The 18,310-nt window shown below is 40.7% G+C and overlaps 1 protein-coding gene across 1 annotated transcript in view; it reads right to left on the minus strand.

Moving 5' to 3' along the window:
- UBTD2 (ubiquitin domain containing 2) overlaps positions 1 to 18,310 on the minus strand; it is a 38,761-nt gene that overhangs the window by 19,846 nt on the left and 605 nt on the right. The window lies entirely within an intron of this gene.

An 18,310-nucleotide genomic window follows, 5' to 3' on the forward strand; every position in this document is an offset into this window, starting at 1 on the left:
CATACACTGATATTTCTCTCCCTCTCTCCTTCCTTTACCCTTTAAAGATAAAGAAATAAAATCTAAAAAATAAAAATAAAAAAATAAGTAAATGAAATCTTTTTTAAAAAGTAAATAAGACAAAAATCAATGTTTGTGGCATGAAGTAAACTTGGTTTTATATGTCTGGATCTTCCTTATTTTTCCCTACGTCACAAATATATGAGTATGTAATAAAGAATATCAGACTATCAAATGTGCATTATTAAAATACTTAAAACTCTGCAACATAAAATATTGTTTTAGAGAAACTACTGAGCAGTGCAGGAATTTTCACTGCAAAATATGAGGTTAAAAGTTTCATGTTAAAGAAATTAAATGTAGTTTATTGCCTAACTTACCTTTGCTAAATGAACTGAGGAAATAAAAAGGAACATTTAGCAAGACTTTAAACTTATGCTTCCATGAAAACATAAATATTTAGGGTTGTTATGAGGATTTAATAAGTTAGTATTTGTGAGGTACATAAAATAGTGACTAGTATATAATAAAACTATAAGTAAATATTTAAGTAAACCTTCCTTAATCTTAAAAAGAATTGTTTGTAATTATCATGCACTTCCTTTGCATTTATCAGCCTACATTTTCTAAGAATTTGCTCACCAAATCTTGCATTTTGATTTAGCTGATATCACAAATCTGCATTTCTAAAAATGACTGGATACGAACATTAGCCTAGAAGCTAAGTAGCTAAGTTTGCACCAAGTCATCCGTTTTCAATTATGCAGAAACAGATGTAAAAGACGTGCACTCCATTAGATTGTATTAACGCTCTGAAACTTTCAGATGTGTCTGTTTCACACATCTGACTCCTGACACCAAAAGAGATGCTCAGTACCACTCGAATATCTGGGACTCAGCACTGAGCTCTCGAAAGGAACTTAAAGACAGGAAATAGCTCTTATTCCCCAAATATGTTTCCGAATCTTTAAATTGCAGGCAAGCAACCTTATACTTAGTTTCTATGGTTTAATATATAAGAAAGCAAACTAAAGAAATCTAATTTTTAGAAAGCAGTCTAAGTTCCTTCAGAGAACACCATTATGTTGCTAGGTATAATGTGCTCACCTGCATAAGGCACACCCGTGTTTCTGTACACAATATGGGATCATTATATTCATCATTATACCCATGTTATAATTGGCATCCTTCCTTTTCCCTAAAACTTGGGGGCAAAAAAGTGCACAGCATACATGGCAAAATAAAGTGCTTTTTCTACCAAGCTATATTAACTTCGAAAATTTTACCAAAAACTCTTCTCAAAAGCCCCTTAACCACATTCACTGTCTCCTCATCTTCCCTTGTAACCTTTCAACACTTCTCCCCACTCTATGACAAATAAACAGCACTAACATGGGGGGAAAAAATCAAGAAAGGCTTGCTTCTGCCCTGGCTGGTGTAGCTCAGTGGATTGAGTGCAGGCCTGCAAACCACACGATCACGGTTCGATTCCCAGTCAGGGCACATGCCTGGGTTGCAGGCCAGTTCCCAGCAGGGGACACATGAGAGGCAACCATACATTGATATTCCTCTCCTCCTCCCCTTCCCTTCCCCTCTAAAGATAAATAAATAAAATCTTTAAAAAAGGCTTGCTTCTCAGATCTAAACAGCAACATAATCTTCAATATTTTTACTGCACAATTAATGCATTTTAAAAATAAATTTTGACATTTTATTGATTAAAAACAATGATTTCCAAAGTGAAATATGTTTGTAGTCATTTTCCTGCTTTTGGCCCCTCTTTGAAAACCTGTTTTAGTAACTGGACTCTGCAAATGAAGAAACAAGAGGCCATAATGCACAGATAAGGTAAATACCAAAATATGACTCAAGGAATAATGGTTTCAACCAGCAGAAAACTGGAGGCATAGGCTTCCCTAACACATCAGCCCACAGAGGGGAAAAGGAATATTGAAAGAGACCACCATCAAAGGACAAGGCATTGTTTCAAAGACTTCTGAAGACGTTACAGCAGTAAGCACTAGGAGTGAGACGATGCTCCTGCATTAGAAAATGACTCTTAAGACCATGAAGATGAAAGGAAAAATTTCCTGACACTCTTAAGAGTTAAGAATAGATTCCCACAGAATCATTCCCCAACAGATTGTGCTAGCCTAAAAGGATTCTCGTAAAATATTTTATTCTCATGTAAAATTGGAATGCACTATATATACACATTTCGAACAAACTGCTTCTCGAACAGTTTTCTGGAATGATGTAAGTTCAAGAACTGAGGCTCCACTTGCTGGCAGCTGACATGTGAACAGTGTGGGGGTGGGGGTGGGGGTGCCAACCTCCACGCAGTCAAAAATCCACATGACCTCTGACTCCTCCCAAACGTAACTATTAAGTAGCCTACAATGACCAGGAACCTTTTCAGTAACATAAACTATTGATTAATACATATTTGTATATTATATGCATTATGTACTGTACGCTTACAATAAAGTAAGAAAAAAATGTCATTAAGAAAATCAAGGGAGAATATACATTTACAGTATTTACTGGGGGAAAAAAAATCTATGTACAAGTAGACCTGCACAATTCAAACACACATTATTCAAGGGTTAACTATATGTGTGTGTATATATGTGAGTGTGTGTATATATCTGGTTATCTATTTTTTAAAAAGCACATACACTGGAAGAAAAAACCAGAAACTAATGAAACTGGGATAGAAGATTTCTGAGTATAGCTTTTCATATAAATCTGACTTCTGAAAAGGTGAAAATGTTTTACATATTCAAAACAAAATCGAACCAAAAAAAGGGCCCTAGTGGTGTGGCTCAGTGGACTGAGTGCCGGCCTGTGAACCAAAAGGTTGCCAGTTCGGTTCCTAGTCGGGGCATGTGCCTGGGTTGCAGGCCAGGTCCCCTGGGTGGGGGCGCAGAAGAGGCAACCAATCGATGTTTTCCTCACATATCGATGTCTCGCTCCTTCCTTCTTCCTCACTTCCCTTCTCTCTGAACATAAATAAATAAACAAGCAAATCCTAAAACTGAAGATAGAAATAAATGAACCTAACTGTATATCATGTTAGCACAACCACATAAAAAAATTGTTACTTCAAGTTAATTTTTAACATGATACTCTGACTATACATCTTTAGTGGGATAAATTTTAAGGCAAAAAACAAACTGTAAGGACTCCTGAAACTCAGCAGGTTAAAACACTAAGAGTTCATGCAGAATGCTAACTGTTATAATTCAGAATATTGCTGTAGGGTAAAGCAAGTAGGAAACTATATTAGTATCAGTAGGAAGCAAGATTTTGAATGAGGAAAAAGCAAATATAAAATAAGAAGAGGGAAAAACCAGGTTACTGTTGAGGTGGAAACATCAGAATGCATTCATAATCTAAAGGTGAGAAGGCTCTGCCCTGACCAGCGTGGCTCAGTGGGCTGGGCCTCCTCCTGCAAAGGCAAAGGCCATTGGTTTCATTCCCAGTTGGGACAATAAATACACTTTTTGCTGTATTGTTTTTTAAAAGACTAATGAGATCACTTCAAGGGCTCAAGAGACAGTTTGAAGGAAACAACAAGTGCATCGATTCTTGGAGCATAAAAATGAATGAAATTGATTTTAATATCCTGAAGAAAGAAAAATTCATGAATCTCTACCATTACTAAAAGGGGGAGATGAGAGAAAAAAGGCCAGTAATTTTAAAAAAAAGAATGACATATTTAAAAGAACTACTCTTTTACAAACCTGTAAACTCAGGTAGGATCATCCATAGACATATGACAGCATCATGATAACGCCATGTATATTAACTACCAAGAAGAAATTACAGTGAATTTACAGAAGAAATTACAGTGGGTATGAGATATATCTCATACCCATTAACCAATGGACCAAACTTAGCCTCTTGGTGTGGCTCCAACACATAGTATACAAAACAAATGTAAAGTATTCTTATCCAAAATACTTGAACTTGTAAACCCCCTTGTTTACAGAAAACACAAGGATAATGGGAAAAGTTCAGACATCTCAGAAACTTCCAGGTAGTCCCTGGATACACAACCGCCCCCAGCTGAGAACAACTCTTCCATTATACCAGGTGAGACAAAACACGAACTTCGGAACCTCCCATGGGAAAAAGTTATAAAAGACATTTTGGGACAACTGGATAAATAAGACTAGATAACAGATGTCATAAAATTAAACTAAAAGTAATTTAAAAAAAAAAAAAAGACCTGTGACCCTCTGATAATCCCTGGCACACAGATTTGGGTTAGGGAGATCGATTAAGGTATTAACCCAGGTCCTGTAAGGGTGCTGTTTGGGTCTGGACAGATTCAGACCCCTTGAGACTTTCCTTGATAAACTCTAAGTTCTTCAGGAATATTCCTGGGACCATTCCTGTGACCTTGGGAGTGATCCGACCACTCTGGCTGTCACATCATGAGAAAACGGTAGCGGTTTCTCTCAAAATGTTGCTGTTCTCAGAGAAAAGAGTAAGAATAATCAACAGAGAATGCTTACTACGGTCCAGCTACCACGCAGAGTGCTATCTACATTCTGTCCCACTGAATCCAATGGCCCCACCCTAAACTGAGGACACTAACTAAAAAGGTAAAGTGCCTAGCTGGGGAAGAGCATTAGAGAGATGGTAACAATAACGTCTACTCCACAGAAGTGAAGCATATAAAAAACAATACCTAAATGTCTGGTAAAAGAAAAAAGAAAAAAATCTCACAAAAATCATACAGCTAAATGGTGTGGCTAGGATTCGAACCCAGACTGACTAACTCCAAGGTTCATATTCTTAGCCACTAGGACTATACTACCTCATGGCTTTAAGAGTTACTAGAACAAATTTTCAACACAGTCCCACACTTCACCAACCCTCCCAAAGTGAAACTACCTGATCAATCCATCTGTAAGGTCTTGGGGCTCCGTGAGGTCATTTCAAAAGTCTGAACCAGAGCTTAAGGCGGCAAACCACGTTGGCGCTGATCCTAAGTGCCTGAACAGCACACTGTTTCCCAGCACACACCAATTACCAACAGTGTGCTGGTGCCAGGCCCGACCCCACTGCCGGAGGAGTACTAAGTGTCCCTGAAGAAAAGGCATCAGCAGTCCGTCAGTTTCTTTCTTCGAAATGGTCTCCCTTTTCAATGTGAAAAGTCTTCATTGCTTTAGAAATTCGAAGGTTTGCTAAGAGCCTGGCAAAAATGTAGGTAAACACACTTTACTTGAAATTTTGTTCATTTACCGAGTCCTTCCCCTTGAACGGGTTTCTAAGTGCAGTCAAAACCCTCCTGCTTTTAAGAACAGATAAGAAGCAGAGCAGGCTCAACAGAACCGGAGAACATAATGATACTTCGGCTTGTCCGAGATTTGACACAAAATCCATAGAGCAGAATTGGGACTTCAACATCAAATTCTCCATCTCCCTACCAAGTTATAAAGAGCCTCATATTTGATGCAAACATCACAGCAGAAGAACTGCCAGAAACTGTACTGCCCTTCGGTTAGATTCGTGGGAAAAGGGAACTACCTTGGATGTCATTTAATCCTTTGAAATTCCACCTTTGGCTCTCGCCATCCCCGAATCCCAAGCCTACCCGTTAGGCTGCTTAGCTGCACTGTCAGCAGGAAGTGCTCCCAGTGGGAAATGCTGGTTTCTTGTGGAGCGCCCACACAAAGGCCTGGAGGACTGGCGGGTACCGCGGGTACAGTGGGCTCCCCTCACTCCGGCTGACCCGGTTTGAGTCCGGGAATGTGCATCTCTCACATTGTGGCGACTCTACTAAGTCCTAACTTTTAAGACAGACAGCCAGGTCAATTTTAGAAAAATACTGACCGCCCATCCAAAACCGAAAAGCTAACAATGACACTCACGTTACATCCCAAAGAGAGAACATCAGGAAAGCCAGACAGCCCAGGGGTGTGGCTGCAACGACCTCGGAAAGCACTCCCCACCTCACTGAACATAGCAACCCATTTGCGCTCTCTCATATACAGCCCACGCTCCGAGTCCACAAGGCGCATGCCAAAGTGTGTATGTTAGGTGGTAGAGTAAACATGACTTACATTTTCTTACATATGCTTTTTGACCTTTTAAATTTTTTCAGAGTTTTTTAAAAGCTTTAAAATAAACATAAGGTTTAATTCCAAACAAGTTTTCACATAAAACATTATACATTAATAATGAATCTATTATATGCTTGCTGGGCTGGTATAGCTCAGTGGATTGAGCACAGGCCTGCAAACCAGAGGGTTGCAGGTTTGATTCCCAGTCAGGGCACATGCCTGGGTTGTGGGCCAGGTCCCCAGTGGGGGCCATGTGAGCGGCACCCACACATTGATGTTTCTCTCCCTCTCTTTCTCTCACTAAAAATAAATAAAAAATTAAAAAATATATATATTATATGCTCATCACATGCATGTATGTATATGTTGCACATGTGTGTACACATACCGTACGTATGTTGTGTATGAGTGGAATACTACTCGGCCGTAAGAAAAGATGAAGTAACTGCCATCTGCAAAAACACAGATGGACCTTGACGACCTTACACTACATGAAATCGGTTAGTCAGAAAAAGCTAAGAACCATACGATTTCACTCGTGTAGGACGTAAAACTGCAACTCAGAGACAGACAGCAGTATGGTGGTGACTGGAGGAAAGGAAGTGGAGGGCCAAATATACGGTGACAGAAGATGATTTCACTTTGGCTGGTGGGCATACAGTGCAATATATGGATCAAGTATCATAGAAATGTACACTTGAAACCTACATAATCTTATTAATGTCACCAAAAATTTTTAATATAAAAAAGTTAAAACCTATCTTTAACACCGAAATGTAAGTTCTGTTCCTACTTACTATTCCCTCATTAAAATGCCTAAGAATCATCTATCATGGAAAAACAGTTTTCTTTTTCAGTTGCTTGCTCGATGCAGTTCCGCCGCGACTTCCAGCCTGCACATTGGGTGTTGCCGTGTGGAAAGCAAACATACACGGGAACCCTTCTCCCGCCCCGTGATTGATCAGCGCCGTGTCCTTGCGTCCTTTCCGAGAGTGTTCCATTTCATTCAGTAACATAAGCAATTCTCCCCATTCTCAGATCTTGTTGCAGCTGAAGTGTTTTAAGAACTCAACGTTCATTCCAAAAGCATCGGATATCATTTTACTGTTTCTCGAGTTACTTTGCAACATGCCCTACATGTTACATGTAGTGGTGCAGCTCACGTTTTCACATCGGAACTGTGAGAATGTAAAGGGCACGCAAACCACTGAGTCGTTCAGGAAGAGAGTGATGACCTGTGACATGGCGCAGCCAACGCAGACCCGGAGCGGCAGAGCCAAATCCACAGAAGGGCTTAGTCAACAGGCCTCCTACATTAACTTTTGGCAACACAACGATGATCAAAGGCCCAAAAAGCTTTTAATCACCATCAGGGTAAAATAATTTTTTTCCAGGGTAACTGAAGTCCAAGGCAGAAATTTATTGGTGACTAACAGAAACAGCACAAGCTGTTCAATAAAACCACACTACGGGACCACCTAGGTTCCCCAAGCCCGTGCCCCCCTGAGCGAGCCACGCCAGAAGGGGACAGTGTCTGCTCCGTTAACCTGGTGCAGAACAGAGGGTGGTGCCGAAGGCCCGCGTGCTGGCATCACAGTACAGACAGCTCTCCCCCTTCACTTCTGGGCTCCAGCCCCCCTTCCGGGGCTGTGGCTACACCAACTAGAGAGGACGTCCAGGTAATCTCCTTCAGTTCAGCCCTCGGGACAATCACCGCTTTATGATCTGAGGCCGATACATTTTTCTAACACTCACTAAGGGTGGTTTACAAGCACAGACCTAGAAAACCCTTATGACACTTTCTCCCAATTAGACAAAGCCTTCTTTTCTTGTACTTTAAGGACCTCAATAAAACCAGTTTCCCCACACAGTTCACTTCAACTGCTAGCTAAATTCAAGTTTGAAGATACTGAGTTTTAAGCTGAACACCTTACAATCTGGGAGAGGTAGCAAAGGTAATGATGGAAGACAACTGCGTGAAAAGACACAAAAGAAGACGAGCAAGATTATTACTTTCTTCCATTTGCTCCAGTTAGATAACCAAGATCTCAGTTCAAAATTTCTATCTGGAGAAATGCAATATAATTATAATTAGCTAAGACCGAAGATAATCACCCACCTCATTTTTTACTGCTGCCATCCCCATTTTGGAGTGTGAACACAAAGAGGCCTTAAGAACCACACTCCAGCCCTGGCTGGTGTAGCTCAGGGGATTGCGTACCAGCCTGCAAACCAAAGGGCTGCTGGTTCAATTTCCGGTCAGGGTACATGCCTGGGTTGCAGGTCAACTGATGTATCTCTCACACATAGATGTTTCTCTCTCTTTCTCCCTCCTTTCCCCTCTCTCTATAAATAAATAACTTAATAAATTCCTTTTCTTTTTAAACCACACTCCATTACTTGAACTCAACTGTGCTTACTGCCATGAAAGGAAACTCTCATGCACACTTCTGCTGCAAGGAAAGAAAAGGAAACTCAAACTCCAATCCATGTGTGGAGAGAACATCGAATTAGAAAACAGAAGACGGAACTTACAGTTTGGGCTACTCTCTTCATTCATTATTCAGATCAAAACTTCTCTATGCCTCAGCCTCCTACTTTGTAACATGGCAATATCAATATTGGCCTTCCTTAAAGTCAAAGAGTCCATATAAAAAAAATCAAGAAAGCGGGGAATAGAACAACTGTAATGGTATAATCAATAAAATATATATTTTTTAAAAAGCACAAAGATTTTTTAAAAGCCAAAAAATAATAAAAAGTGTATCACTATCATGATTCCTTTCACGGATTTAATTATATATATTTGTAAACCTTAAATGACTGAAAACCTACTATCAAATCACCATGCTGTACACTTTAAGTGTATATAATTGCATTTGTCAGTTATTCCTTAATAAAAGAGTACCTGTCATCTGGCAGTTGTGGAAAAGTGGGACAAGGAGTAAGTACTCTAAGAAGTTTAGAGGGTGGCAGGAGCCCTGGTGGTGTAGCTCCGTGGATTGAGCACGGACTGCGAACCCAAGGGTTCGATTCCCAGTCAGGACATATGCCCTGCTTGTGGGCTGGGTCCCCGGCGAGGGCCATGTGAAAGGCAACCTCACACTCATGTTTCTCTCCCTCTTTTTCTTCCTCCTTTCCCCTCTCTCTAAAAATAAACAACTAAAACCTTTAAAACATAAGAGGATGGCAAGATTACTTCTGGATGGGAAAATGACAGAAAGTCTCAGACTTGTTTGGTAATAAGAAAAGTTATCTCGGCACTGAAAGTTAGCAGAAAAGAACCGATAAAAGTTTGGATTTTGGAACCATTACAGTCTAGAAATGAAAGATCATATTCTGTTATGGAATTAGATCTACTTGAGTTCCAGTTTAAACAAAATACAGAGGCTAGAATACTCTAAATGATCCCACAGAGAAACAATCAGATAAATTCAGGACGTGGTACACCCTACAAGACTCTTCAAAAAGTCAATGTGGGGGTGGGGGGAGACAAAGCCACAGGGAAAAAAGGGAGGGGGAGTTATACTAGATTTTATAAGATTAAAGAGACAAACAGAGCAATAAATGCTGGTTAGAACCTAGTTTGAAAAAAATAGCCATAAACACTTTTGGGATGGTTAGGGCATTCTGATTGTGGATTGGGCCTTCAGAAATAGTATTCATCCTCTGGGGAGCGACAGCGGTGTTGGCTGTGATGTAGAGGACTCATTCTAAGAGGTGCGTGTTGAAGTGGCGTGATGTCGTGCTCACTCCCAAACACTCGAGCAAAGGCACCGTATCTGTGTGCGCAGGTGCGTGTGTTTTGCTTAACCTGGGTGATGGGTATTCAAGTGTTGGTGGTGCTAGCTGGTCTTTCAACATCTCGAAGTACACTTGAAAAGTATCATTAAAACATGTCAAAAAAGAACTTGAGCCCTGGCTGGTGTAGCTCAGTGGATTGAGTGTGGGCCTGCGAACCAAAGGATGGCGGTTCGATTCCCAGTCAGGGCACACGCCTGGGTTGCAGGCCAGTTCCCAGAAAGGGATGCACAAGAGCCAACCACACATTGATATTTGTCTCCCTCTCTCCTTCCCCTCCCCTCTAAAGATAAATAAATAAAATCTTTAAAAAAACAGAATTTGATATAACCTTGACAGAGACCTAATTCACTCTCTTTTTCAACAATGGAAAAACCAGAGCCCGAAGCACCACAGCTAATGCCGGCCTCTTCCCAACAGAGACTGAACCTCAGGTAGGCCTGCAAACCTCAGCCCGGACTCCTGTCCTGTGCCAGGAAACTAGGACCTGAGACACAAAGAATGAGCTGGAACAGACATGGACATGTGCATGGTAGAAAGTTGAACACAGTTTTTAGGTTTTATAAGTGACAATCCATTAAAATTACAGGAGAATGAAAATCTGTTAAAGACTAAGACAACCTAGTACATCAGAAACTTGTATACAAGTCACCTCGGTACATAGCAGTGAACGGGAATTAGTTTGTCAGATGCACAAAAAGCAAAAAAAGTTTTTAAAGCACTGAACCAGTATCACCTCTACTTACTGTCTCACAACTTCGTCTACTGATTACGGTAACTGTGCCTCCCAAAGTTTGACAACATACTTTAATAACTTCACATTTCACCCACCCGTTCCACAAGCTACTTGCCAGTTCCGCAAAGTACCAGGTTTTTTTGTATTTCTATAAAAGTAATTTCCTCTGCACCCAGAATGCCCTCCTATCTTTTTATCATCTACTCCTCTTTCAAGGGTAACTTCTTACGCCACCTATTCTTCAGTGAAGGTTTCTGGCCCGACTCCCCATCACTCCTTGAACTTCCATACTACTTTCTGCACTGCTGTAGAGACTTAAAACATTTCCTGGCCCTGGCTGGTGTAGCTCAGTGGATTGAGCACAAGCCTGCAAACCAGAGGATCGTGGTTCAATTCCCAGTCAGGGCACATGCTGGAGTTGCAGGTCGGTTCCCTGCAGGCCAGTTCCCAGCAGGAGACGCACAAAAGGCAACCATACACTGATGTTTCTTTCCCTCTCTCCTTCCCCTCTAAAGATGAATAAATAATTAAAATCTTTAAAAAATATTAAAAAAACATTTCCTAATTACTTAAATATATGATTCCTCCATTAAACCACAAACTATTGGATTTCACAGAGCAGCAGCCAGAAATAAGGGAGGCTGGCTATTTTTAGAAGTTTCAGAAGAACCATCTTACTTCACTTGAAAAATGAAGTGTTTAACCCAAGTTGGAAGGGAGTTTATCACAACTTAGAGTCCTAACTTAAGTGACCTGAACTATCTGTGACTTTGCCACTTCGATACTCTTGTCCCACAGCACAATCTGGAAACTATCTGAAGTAATGCAAAGAAGCAGTCCGACCTGCTCCTACCTACAAGCCAATTATCTTAAATGCAAAAAAAATTATCTGGAGAGTTACCTGGGAGGGTAAGAACTTAGAGAAGCTCAAAGGTCACCAAGTCCTTACTCACTTAAATCTTCAGCAAATATACAACATTAATACCCCATACAAATAAAATTCATTTAAATGCTTTTCCCACATACGTTTTCTTAAGACATCTAATTTCAACAGAAATTTCATGACTGAAAACTGCTATAATGGAAACTTTGGAAAGTCCTTTTGCAAACATGCAAAAATATGGCATTACAATACCCAGTGTGTACTCAGCAATATTTAGCCTCCCAGCTCAATATATGGATGGGATACATTCAGAAACAAATTTGATTCTTGCTGACGGCCCATCAAACAGCTGACGCAAGACGAATACACGCTGATGGCTCGTGGCCAACACTCATGCATCTTTAAGCACATATGCGTTAGTAAAGTCTCAACCTATGGCCCTTGAACTGCCAGTGAATCATGAGGAGCTTGCTGGTAGCCTAGCGCTGCCCGATGGGCAGAGGCAGAAAGCTGGGCAGGGATGGAGAGGGGCGGCGGGAGAACCTGCCGCAGTGGTCCACCAAATGAAGATAAACCATTCGGGTGGTCTGCAGTAAGGAAGAATGAGAGAATCACTGAATCAGCAAACCCCATTCATATGATCGTGCTGCCATTCATATGATCGTGCTGCCAACCCAAACCAACCCACTGCCTTCTAGCAACCAGAGGAGACTGTGCTTTGGTCACGAGCCACAGGAGAGACAACTAATCAGTAAGACCATAGAGGCAAAAGTTCCTGATTACTGGTGATTAACACTCAATAACCAGCCTCATTAGAAAACTCCCTGAATATAGTGTTACTCCCAGGTGCTGCCAAAGCTTTGCACTTACTGTAAGCAAATCAGATTTTAAAATAACATGTATTAAAATTTATCCATAAGAAAAAGGGGCGTTACAGGCTATCAAAAATCAGAGGAATAAAGGTTCCTTACCTTTCTAATGGCTTAAAGTTGCTGTCCACGGTATACAGCACTAGCTACTGATTCCTGAGTTAAACCAGAGGGGAAAGAACAGCACATTTAATATCCATAAGGAGAATCTTCTTTAAGAATGCCTTTCCAACATAAATTCCAAGATAATTTTTTAAAAGATTTTATTTATTTATCTTTAGAGAGGAAGGGAAGGAGAGAGGGAGCGAAATATCAATGTATGGTTGCCTCTCGTGAGTCCCCTGCTGGGAACTGGCCTGCAACCCAGGCATGTGCCCTGACTGGGAATCGAACCGCGATTGTGTGGTTCGCAGGCCCGCGCTCAATCCACTGAGCTACACCTGCCAGGGCCCAAGATAATTTTTAACTGGAAAAAAAAATCAACGTTTTATGTTGAAAATGTAAGACAGAGTGAAAATACACAAATATACATATTTATATAGAAATACATTATACTTTATAGAAAACAAAAATTTTCTACCAATTTTTTGGTAGGAAATTAAAAACAGGTGGGACTAGCCCAATGGAAGGTAGCTCATTAGGGCAACATTCCATGTCAATTTTTAACATAAATTCAAGTGCTTAAATCTCTTCCGAAAGAGGATTCAGCTTCCCACATAACCCAGCATTTTCCAACTCAAGCTTTCCCACCTAAACTGTTCTCACACCTACCACACCTACCACACCTACCACCCAGAGTATCACTGTATTTCCCAACCAACACCTACTTGCTCCCCAGTAAGTAGGGTCTGCTTCCTTTGGGTCTGCTCCCCACAAACCCACTCCTCCTGGTAGAATCAGCCTCTCTCTGCTTCACATCAGGCAAATGCACGTCTTATTGCACAGGACGTCTCTCTCCAACTGGTACAAAACTGTATGCATCCCTCTCATAAAGACGAGAAACCACGAAAGATGTGTACTCCCCGTCACACTAGGGACGAAAGGAGACTAAATCTGCAGCCCTCCTCCTGCACAAATCTGCTTTATTCTTTATCACAGGCACAGACCTAAGAGAAGATGCATAGGAAAATCCAATAAACAACCAAGTTAGATGGTGTGTAGAACTAATACACAGGACACTGAAAATATATAAGGAAGAGATATGCAAGACACTCTCGAAGAAAGTGACTCACGTCTCACTAGAGAATGAGTGAGCTCTAGAGAATGTGTTTCTTCTAGAGAAATGTGTTTCTTCTACAGTAACACATTTCCAGAATGGTGTGCTCTAGAGAATGTGTGCACACCGACCTCAGTATGCAAGGGCTGCTGGCATAGTATGGGGTTGCATGCCCAGCAAGTCCACCTTGTATCAGGATATGAATAACAAACTACAGCTAGAATTTCTGCAAATACCATATTAGAATGACATTAGTTAACAAAATTGAATTATTTCCTGAAATTATAAGAAGTTTTTTCAAATACAGTCAGATCTATGAATTTCACAGTCAGACCTATTTTCCTATGTTTCCCAATAATTCAACAAAATTCAGTATACTAAGCACCTACTACAGTCAGGCCCTGAGAAGTGATTTCTCATTTCTCCACCTTTTATGAAATTTTCATGGCTAAATTCTTGGCACTTTCCTTCTTTTCTCACTTATTTATAGCGGTCATTCACTTTGGAACCTTCAGTTAGGCCCCTGCCGATGACCCCAAAATCGAACATCTCAGAGTTCTCTACCAGATCTGAACCCCTGCACCACCCCAAATAATGTTGCAACTTGAAAGTCCTTCTGTCCACTAATCCTTAACATACTGAAAGTTGAACGAGGACAGTCCCAGATTGCTTCCTTATTCCCCAAGACCTGCCAAGCCTCCTCAATATTCCTGGTCATCCAGGTTCAAAAATACGAGATTACTTTTTCTTTTCTATTTCTACATACAATAAACCAACAGGTGCCATTTTCCCCCTTAATGGGTTCCTCACTCTAATCTCTTCCCACTGTAAGCAACCCTATAATAGTGCTTCTCAAACCTGCATGTATATGAGAATCATCTGAGAATCTTTTTAAAATGCAGACTGACTCGGAAGGCCAGGACAGGGGCCTGCCACTCTGCATTTCCAACGTGCTCCCAGGTGCTGCTGATGCTGCTGGTTGGCTGAAGGACCATCTCACACCTTTGAGCAACTGAGAGTCTTCTGTCGTCTTTTTTACCTTTGGCACTTTCACGGTTTATCCCATGATGTTTTTATATGTCTATATACTGTTTTATAGTTGTTTTATGTGCACATATTCTATTATGCCTTCCTTAAAATCAATTTTGACAGAAGAAATAGGACCATTTCTTTTTTTTTTTTTTGGAACCACAGCAACCAATTCACGAGGCATATTGTGGGTATTCAATGCTTGTTGATTGTAAAATGCTTCCCTAGAAAATACAACAATCGTCTCTTGATTAAGAAGACGCTGAAGTGGATTTGTAAGTTACTTCTGTCAACATTTCAAATCCCATTTCACTGCTAATCAACCTTTTTACCAGATTAGACAGAGGAAATAAACTTAAAACAACTCTTTATTCACCGTTAAGATGGCAAATGTTACTTAAGAGTTGTGAATAACTGGTTATAGATTTGTTCTTTCTCCATCAGTGAAGAATTAAATATATACATATGTATTTAAAATTGAAGCCAGAAGCACAAGGTAACAAAAGGAAAACTGAATTGGACTTCATTGAAAGTGAAAACTTGTGCATCAAGAGACACCATCAAGAAAGTGAAAAGCCAACCTACAAAATGAGAGAAAATATCTGCAAATCATATTTCTGATAAAGGTTTAAATACAGCAAATTTTATATTTTACAATTTAAAAAAATGAAACTAGGGAAAAAATTAGCACTTTTTCTTTTTTAAAGATTTTATTTGTTTTATTTTTAGAGAGATGGGGAGGGAGAAAGAGAAACATCAAATGGTTGCCTCTCACACGCCCCCTACTGGGGACCTGGCCTGCAACCCAGCCACGTGCCCTGACCAGGACTCAAACCAGCGAGCAACCTTTCAGTTCACAAGCAGACGCTCAATCCAGAGCCACACCAGCCCCAGAAACTAGCATTCTTTACCGCAGCCCTGAGTTCAAGTCCCGCCATTTATCCAATATGCCTTACTAAAAAAGTTATTTAATTTCTCCTGGCTCCCACCATATCTAAAATAGAGATATTATCCACCTCCCAGAATTGTTGAAGACTAAATGAGAGAAAGTAATCACCTAGGACAGTACCTGTTACACAATAAACACTGGATTGATGGTAGCTATTATTATTCAAAAAAAAACCACTGTTACTCATCAAGTAGGTGTCTGCAAGGCTGCTTATAAATGGATATTCAAAAGAACTTCATGATATCCTCAAGACATTCTGAAATAAAAATAATTTTTAAAAAAGACATTCTGAAATAAAGCAATGAATCACCAGTATTCAGAGTTATCCTCCTGTAAACCTGGAAACTGGTGACCACGGTCGGTCTCCTTAGAATGTCACAGCGCATGGAAATCAATGACATACCCAGAGAGTGAAAACCTTTGGACATCACTATGGCTGGTAAAGGGAACAAGGTAAGAAGCTGGCTGGCTGTCTTCAATTACTTTCATTTTATTCTTTTTCTCCACATATTTCTTATTTTAAAAAATCCTGAGAGTAATTCCTTAGCGAATGCCACGAGCTAAAACCCCGTCTCGAGGTGACAACCCCGGCACCACAATGTCACCCTAGTTAGGAAAAGAACCACACTGAACTGTGCTTTCTAAAAATGTCAAAACAACAGAAAATGCTAGAAGCACGAAAACTTCAAGAGAACTTAAGTAATCTACTATAATATACCTGTCTTGATTAAAATTAGGATTCAAGGATAGTCAAAGTAGCTGAACTCAAAAACTGAACTCCAGGCAAGGTATGCCAGTGGAAGACACTACAATTGATTCCAGATAACACAAACCTTATGTGAATTAAGTCATTTCCGCATCTACAGTCTTTTGCAAAGATTTCCCAAATTCCTTCAAACAAGTAATCCACCTAGTAAGGAAGTTTTTCTCAATATATATACACTTATCTGCCATTCTGTGGTGATGTTTGCAGGACACCGTGAATGTAATTACATCTGTCACGAAAATACAGACGACTGTACTTCACTCCATGTTGGTAAAAGAAATTTTCATAACCCAATGTCCAGATCCCGACTACTAACCAGTACTGCATGTTTGAAAGGCAAAGGAAAAAGTTTTTTCCTGCCCAACAGAAACCTACTGTAATAAACCAGAACTATGTAACTTGTTAACCTGGAACACTCACCTGAGCTAATTCCTTTAAACCACAATTAACTGGTTTAAAGGAAGAATAAAAGCTTCCATCATTACATTTCAGAAACAACCCTTTTACCCCACACAGCAACATCAGGGCCATGCCTTCTCTCCAGAAGAAAATAAAGGGGTTTATGTTCCTTTTTTCTAAACTTTAATTCGGAAAGGTATAGCACAGCGTAAAGTCCAGAGGACACAGCTCTCCAAGAAACTGATACGACGGCTATCTGACTAGATAGCACTGGTAATAAATTACCAAAAGCGAAGACTTCATGTTTTTAAAAAGCCCACACGAAAATGCCCAGCTGGTCCTAAACCACACCACCAAAAGGCTTAAATAAATTGGCTCCAGTTCATTACCGAGAAGAGAAGATGTTTATGAGAATTTTAACTTGAGTGTAAACCAAACACCACCTAACACAAGCACTAATGTACCTGGGTAACCTTAACGATCACCTCCACAGCAGGAAGAATCACTGTGACCCTGAATTTGACCTTAACCCAAGGCTGTTTTAAGCCCTTTTTAGCGCTGACCAGCATCTTGGTGTTTCTCTCCATTTCTTCCTCCCTTCCCCTCTCTCTAAAAATAAATAAGTAAAATGTCTTAAAAAATAAATAAATCATGCCCCTTTTCATGTTCCTGCTGTTGTCACTGAGGATCTCACTGTTACTATGCCACTCAGGAAGAATGCCATGACTTGACAAGCACAATAAAGTAGCTTCACGAACGGTTTTCTCCAAGAAACGTTTCCCGGAGCTTCCAGCTATGTGCCTGGGATTTAGCCACACGGGACACCCATAGATGTTAATGAAGTGGCCAGGCTAACTAACCCTCGGGAAATCCAACCACCAAAAGTGAGGAGCTATAGACGGAGTTTGGGTGACAGGGTAAGCGACAACTTTTAGCATAAGAAAACGTTGTAAACTCTTTTCTCTCCAAACAATCTAGTTTAGGAATTTATAAATAAGCCCCACAGCTTGACATAAGTTTGCAACAGAACCCATCCCGCATGTCACCTTCGCTGTTCCCAGAAGCTGCTGCTGCCTGAACTGCAACATTCTGACCTGCACACCGGCTACAGAATGAACTCAGTAAAAGGTCATCGAAGAAAAGGCCGGGTTAGTTTTACTGTCATACTGCTGTCCTCCAAAGCTGCCTGAATTAAAATACCTTTCCTAGGCAATAGGATTAAGAAGTGCGCTCCCTTGTTCGAAAACTTTTAAGGTACCGATCTTGCTGGGAAGTCGGGCTCTCCCGTTGTATCTGCACTTTCATCCTACACATTTTCCTTTACGTAAGACCGAGAGGAATTTGACTAGCCCACCCCGAAGGCCAGCGGGCCCGACACCCCCGTGCAGCCGCGGGAAGCCACGTTTTACTCGGGCAGCCCGATTCCCCACCCCTCGTGAAAATAATGCCTGTGGCCACTGGAGACTTCCCCGACCGGGCTCCAAAACTTGCAGGTTTAAATGGCCAAACTGGAACCAACCAGGGCAGCTGTCATCTGAAACTCGGGAAAGCTGAGACCAGCCAACTCCGCGGAACAAGGAAGGGT

Source organism: Sturnira hondurensis, unplaced genomic scaffold (assembly GCF_014824575.4).
Source record: "Sturnira hondurensis isolate 20B ecotype Veracruz unplaced genomic scaffold, ASM1482457v3 Scaffold0009733, whole genome shotgun sequence".
In the NCBI taxonomy this organism is placed as follows: domain Eukaryota; kingdom Metazoa; phylum Chordata; class Mammalia; order Chiroptera; family Phyllostomidae; genus Sturnira; species Sturnira hondurensis.